This window comes from Vombatus ursinus, unplaced genomic scaffold (assembly GCF_900497805.2).
Source record: "Vombatus ursinus unplaced genomic scaffold, bare-nosed wombat genome assembly UNPS02014935.1, whole genome shotgun sequence".
NCBI lineage: Eukaryota > Metazoa > Chordata > Mammalia > Diprotodontia > Vombatidae > Vombatus > Vombatus ursinus.
Genome location: NW_020954713.1, coordinates 1,788,768 through 1,795,264, shown reverse-complemented (window position 1 = coordinate 1,795,264; position 6,497 = coordinate 1,788,768). Strand labels below are relative to the sequence as shown.

General features: G+C 41.2%; 1 pseudogene; it reads right to left on the bottom strand.

Annotated features, from left to right (window-relative positions):
* Positions 1-4,681: 4,681 nt before the first annotated feature.
* Positions 4,682-5,026, bottom strand: LOC114029632 (annotated as a pseudogene).
* Between the last annotated feature and the right edge of the window lie 1,471 nt (positions 5,027-6,497).

Genomic DNA, 6,497 nt, shown 5'->3' with positions numbered 1-6,497 from the left:
CACAAAGTCTTCAACTAGTCTCCAAACCACCTAGCACATTGCCATCTTACTATCTGAGTACATGCTGAATCTGCCTCTTCTAGAATATCCATCAACTCCTTGAGGATAGTTAAAGTTTCGGTTTCATCTCTGTATCCCCAGTGTAGTGCCTTGCTTAGATAAATAGATCCTTAAATAAAAGTCTTCTGAATTATATTTAATTCCTTCTTTCCATCATCTTCTTAGCTATTCCCACTAAGGATTAAGCTTAAGAAGAGAAGGCTCACTTATGACTTTTTTGAGAAGTCCCTTCCAGGTAAGACTTGGATCTTGTACTGCCCTGAACTCTGATACAAACCCGTGGTCCTGGCTCCTGCCTGTCCCAGGACCAGCTTGTGGGATGTTTTGTGGACAACCACATGCCAAGTTTCCTCTTTTCTTTCTTTCTCACTTCCTCTCCATCACAGGCTGTACAGCTGGCCTCTGCCCCTCCCACTCTACCACTGAACACTTCCATAGAATTTCAAACTTTACAAAGCATCTTCTTCATAACAACTCCGAGAAGTAGATAGTGCAAATATTAATATCTTCATTTTCAGATCCCTGTGACTGAAAGTTTTCAAACAGAGCTTGGATGACTATTTATAGGGAATTTTATAGAAGGGATTCCAGGTTGGATTAAATGACCTCAGTGGCTCATTTAAAACCTGACATTCTATGAGGTTAGGTGACTTGCCTAAGGTCATACAGCTAGTAAGGGAATCAGGATTTAAATATCAAGTCCAATATTCTTTCCATTGGACTATCTAGCAGAGTCACATAGCCAAGTGATCAAGGAAATACTAGAAATTATCTTGCCTGAAGTCTTGTAAACCTGATCAAGATAGCTTTAAACTGAAAAGGAAAGGGGGAAAGAGAGAAAATTGTTCACATCAATCTTCCAGGCTTGGTAACATAGAGAATAGTAGGCAAAAAACAAGATAAAAAGCTGACCAACTCCTTGAGAGGAAAGGTTGCTTTTGTCTGTCTTTGAAACTCCAGGTCTAGCATGGTGCCTGGTATACAGTAAGTGCTTAATAAGTACCAGTTGCCCAGCTGAGGAGAACCCACCATAAAGCCCACAGCTTCAGGTGTTCTGTATAGAAATGCACCAAGGATGTGGGTGTTAAACTAGATGAACTAGAGATCTTTATGCAAGGAGGCAATTTGATCTCTTAGTGATCACTGACACTTGGTGGGATGGAACTTGTGACTGAAATATGGTTCTAAAAGGGCATGCCATGCAAAAGAAACAGAAGGAGAAATGTAGTAGTAGTGTATATTTTTAAAAAATTAGTATGTGTATACATACACAAGTATATGAGGGCATCCAGTAATCTGAAATGGGAGCTAGATGGAGAGCTTTGGTTAAAAGAGGAAAAACCAAAAATGATATTATTGTGGGAGTATACTATAGATTGTGTGGACAGAGGGAAGAACTAGAGGGGCTTAGGAAAATAGATCACGAACCTGACATTGACACATGAAATGTAGTGATGAGAACCTTTAACTATTCATTCATCTGTTAAAGAGCTAATTCTATAAAAAGCAAAACAGTTGATAAATTAATGACTTTCCTTGATTGTATATAGCAAGTGTCTGAGATGCATTTCATCTCTATGAGAGCCTTACGGACCTCAAGTGTTTCAAAAGGGGAAACTGAGTAAATGAAACATTGGAAAAGGGACTGCCTGAATACATACTTGGGACAGTGGGATAAGTGCATGAGAAATTGGGGGCTTTGTGTTGGCGTTTTGTATGTGGGTGTGTAGGTAAGCCTTTCCATGACCTTTTCCTTCCTTTGCCCTTGAGAAAGATCTCAGGTCAGCCATTTGATTCAAATTCTGGGAACAGAAAGGAAGAATTGTGGAGGGGAGAGGGAGTGGACATGTGGCTGTTTCTGGTCACTATTTACTGTTGCTTCAGATGACCACTGAAGTCTGAGCCAGAAGCACTGGAACAGACCTTGGCACAGAGACAAGACTAAAGTATTATAATGCATTGTTGATAGAGTTGTGAATGGATCCAACCATTCTGGAGTGCAATTTGGAACTATGCCCAAAAGGCAGTCAAACTGTGCATATCCTTTGATCCAGCAATAGCACTTCTAGGTCTGCATCCAAAAGAGATTATAAAAAAGGGAAAAGGACCCACATGTACAAAAGTATTTATAGCAGCTGTTTCTGTGGTAGCAAAGAATTGAAAATTGAGGGGATACCCATCATTTGGGGAATGGCTGAACAAGTTGTGGTATATGAACGTAATGGAATACTATTGTGCTATAAGAAATGATGAGCAGGCAAATTTCAGAAAAGCCTGGAAAGACTTATACTGAGCGAAGTAAGCAGAACCAGGAGAACATTGTACCCAGTAACAATCATATTGTGTAATGATCAAATATGATTGACTTAGCTCTTCTCAGCAATACAATGATCTAAGACATTTCCAAAAGACTCATGATGGAAAATACTATCCACATTCAGAGAAAGAACTGAGGGAATCTGAATTCAGATCAAGGCATACTGTTTTCACTTTTTTGATCGTTTTTTTTTTTTTTGTTTTCCTTTTGTTCTGTTTCCTCTTTCACCACATGATTAATGTAGAAATGTTTTACACGATTGCACATGTATAACCTATACCAGATCGTTTTCCATCTTGGGGAGGGAGAAAAATTTGGAACTCAAAATCTTTCAAAAAAGGAATGCTGAAAATTGTCTTTACATATAATTTGAAAAAATAAAATATTATTAAACAAAAAAATATTTTTTAAAGACTGAAGTACTATGGATGGAAAATGAAGTAGCAGGCAGAGGCCAAGACTGGGTAGGATTAGATCTTACTCAGTTGCTGTAAAGTTTCATCAGCTGGTAAGGTCAGGAGACCCATGTGACCCAAGGCACTGTCCTCCTGCCTCATTGTTATCACTGTCCCTGTTCAGGACATTGTGCCCAGCTGACCCTGGACAGTAGCACCCCATAGGTCTCTGATGCCCTCGACTGCTTATTCCCTTTCTGCATCCTGCAGGTAAGAGATAAAGTACCAGGAGATGATTGGGTGAAGTGTTCCAGGAGAGGAACACTTAAAACATTTCCTTTGTATTCTTTTCTATGTCTAATAAAAATTACGTACTTGGGTAATGGCAATGTAGAAGGTCAAGACTAAGCTAGCAAATTTCCTAGACTTGGAGTGGGCCTGAGCCATAAATTTTCCTCCAAATTTCTATCTTGTCCAGATAGTTCAAGCAATATAACTTGGGTGGGGCAGAGGACTTTTATACATAATAATACATATAATAATACACATAATAATCTTTCACGTATGAGACCAGTGGGCTGGTGGCTTGAACCTAGCAGCACATCTCTGGCAAATTATGAACTATAATCTCTAACATCGTAAATGACACCTTGTCTTCTTATGGGCTTGAGGAAGGTAGTATATGAATTGGTTTAAGATTTACTGCTGCTTTTACCTGAGATATCCTACAGGGATGTGTTGGAGTCAGCTCATATAGGCTCATGAGAGCCAGTTGTTAAATTTTCAGAGGGAACATTTACACCTTGTAATTTGGCAAATGGTACAAATCAGGGCTCAATTTGTTGTTTTATTGATTATTCAGACTTAAGAAAGTGATGGAGAAAATCTTACTGCAGATTAAATTTAAAAGTATATTATGCATTTTTGGAGAGCTAGTTGTTAGATATTTACCAGCATACCCATGGTATCCAGCAAGTGTATATACATGTATCCCCACCCCCATCCCATCACAGATAATTTTATTTTTCCAACAGTAGAGGAAGTGACGAGGAGAATTTATAACCTGGATCCTATTCTGACAGACAAAGAAGAACTGTTTGCCTATGTAGAAACAATGAGGAACTTGGAGACCATGATATTATAGCATTCCTGACAGTGAAAGTAAAGAAAGCTGGACATTGTCTAATATGAACCCTAGATTTTGGGAGAAATTTCAAAGGGTTCCAGAGAAAGTAGAGGTAAGATATAGAAGCCTAATATTTGGTGAAGTAAGTTAGCCCAACATGGACAGAAAGCTCTCAAGAAAGTCATTTTGGAGACACGTGTAAAATGGGGGAGAGAGCTCCCTAAAAAGACTGATGTGGATACACAGGGAACTCTCATCAACCAACTGAGATTTTAAAAAGATTGAAAGAAGATGAAATCTTAGACAGATTTGGTTAAAACAGAGTACATGAAGTGTAGTAACATGAAAATTTTTTTTGAGGGTCCTATGTCGGCATTTATTATTTAAGTTGAAGAACAGGTTTTGAAGGGGGTGGGGGAAGCCCAGGGGAGGGGGAAGAAGGGAGGAGATGGGGAGATGAGAGCCTCTCCTGTGTCTGCTCCAGACGGGGTTGATCCTGATTTCTGAGCCTCGGTCCAGGGCACACAGTGAAGCACATGACAAGATGAGGTTCCAGGGGCTCCAGGTTTAGGAAACACCAAGGGCTGGCCAAAGTTACACATCCAACCAGAGGTGAGGGCTGGGATTTTCCTTGGATCAGCAGCACCGCTTCCTTTTAGGGACTGAAGTATAGCAATAAGTTCCATCCCACTTATTTCAGCTCTTAGGAAACATTCTTGTTTATGCTAATGAATTCTTTCATCGCCTCTATAATTTCTTGTACTCTGTTTCTAATTTCTTTGACTATGCATCCAACTTGCAAGCTGCCTCCCTGAGAGCTGCTACTTGCTCCTCAGGCTGAAGTGCTGCAGATTTCTGGTGTAAGTCCTTTGGGTTTCTACTTATGTTTACCGCAATATCTTTCATTTCTAGATACTTCAACCTAGTCAGTTTGTTGATATTTTCTAGAAGTTTATAATCTTCACTGGTGGCTGTCAGCTCACCTGTTAGACACGTGGCCATTTTGGAGAACATGTCGTGGCACAGCCCCGTGATGTCTGCCTTGGCGGGCTCTGTGGCCTCTTCGGCATCGTCTCGTCCCAGACTCTCCTGCTGGACGGCAGGGATGCCCTTGGCCGTGGCCGCCATGCCTGAGCCTTCTCAGGCTCTACAAGTTGGCATCAGAAGTGGAGTGCCTCACATTCTTGGCTAAAGAGTTTGAAATTTATTAAAGAGGTGATAAGGAGCCATTGAAGATTTTTGAGCAGGGGAGTGACATGTTCAGATCTGTGCTTTAGGAAGATTATTTTGGCATACTGTGTGTCTTTTCTACCACAAAGTTACCTTATATTTATTTTTGCATGGAGCGCCGCCTCTGGACTCACTCTCCTGTAATTTGCACAGGCTGGTTGGCTACCCAGCAAATGACTATTTCTTTCGTCAGGGTACTAGTATCCAGTAATCCTGAGGGATTGGTCTTTCTAATACTATTGCTCATAAACCACCATCTAGATTGCTGCCCCCTCCAATACCAACCAATTGGCATCAATTAATTTTTAAACAATAGGTTGATTACTGAGAAAGTTTATCAAGGACAGAAGTTGCAAAAACATCTCCCAAAATGGGGATGCACTCTCGCCTCTGTTGACCTGGTCCCTAGGGAGAATGGGTTCAAACTTGAATTACAGTGTTACTGAGGCATACGTGTAGGAAAAATGTGTAGCCAAGTCCTTTTTTCTCCTCATGAGATACCCATCAAGTTCATTTCTGGTTGGGATGTATGAGATGGACCATCACTCCCACTGATTTTGCAGAACACGGTGGGTTTCTCAGCTGGCAGGTCAATCCATTGCTGGGCTGAGTTAAGCAGATTGTTCCCTAGCGCTGACTCCTTTCTCGATTCAACCATTCCCGCTTCCGGCTCTGGTTATTTTTGCTACTGATTCTAGTTGTGGAGGGGATGTCTGATGGTTCTTCTGATCTTTTGAAACTCATAAAGTCATTGCTATTGCATTCAATCTCCAGTTACTTATTCACTTAAGATCAGAAAAGAAAACCAAGAAAAATAATGACATGTGAGAGATGGTGGATTAAATATTTTCCCTGTTCCCCATGCCTTCTCAAACCTTTCCAAAACAGAGATGATGCACCAAAGATAAATTTCAGCTGTCTCCATGGTCTAGGATATCTAGTATCCAAAAGGTTAAAGAAAGGCCTAAACCCAGAAACTGACGCTCACTGTCCTTGAGCTCACTTAGCACCCTTTTTTCACCTCCCACATTGCCTTCAATGAGGCTGCACTAGAAGATCCTGGGCTTACAACAACACCCAACCATACACCCTGGTCTCCCTTCCCTCTTAACAGTGCCCTTCAGGCTTTGGAAGTCTGTTAGAGCCAGGACAGTTAGTTAGTCAATATGACCAGAAAACCCCATAGCACAGGTATGGCAGCTCTAAACTGCTGCTGCCTGGGTGGATAATCCCATAGCAGCAGTGCTGCAGCTCTGAACTGCTGGTGCTAGGCCAGAGGAGTGATTAAACAGAGGGAGCAGGACAGGCCACTCTATGTGTGAGTGTGTGTGTGTGTGTGTGTGTGTGTGTGTGTGTGTGTGTGTGTGTG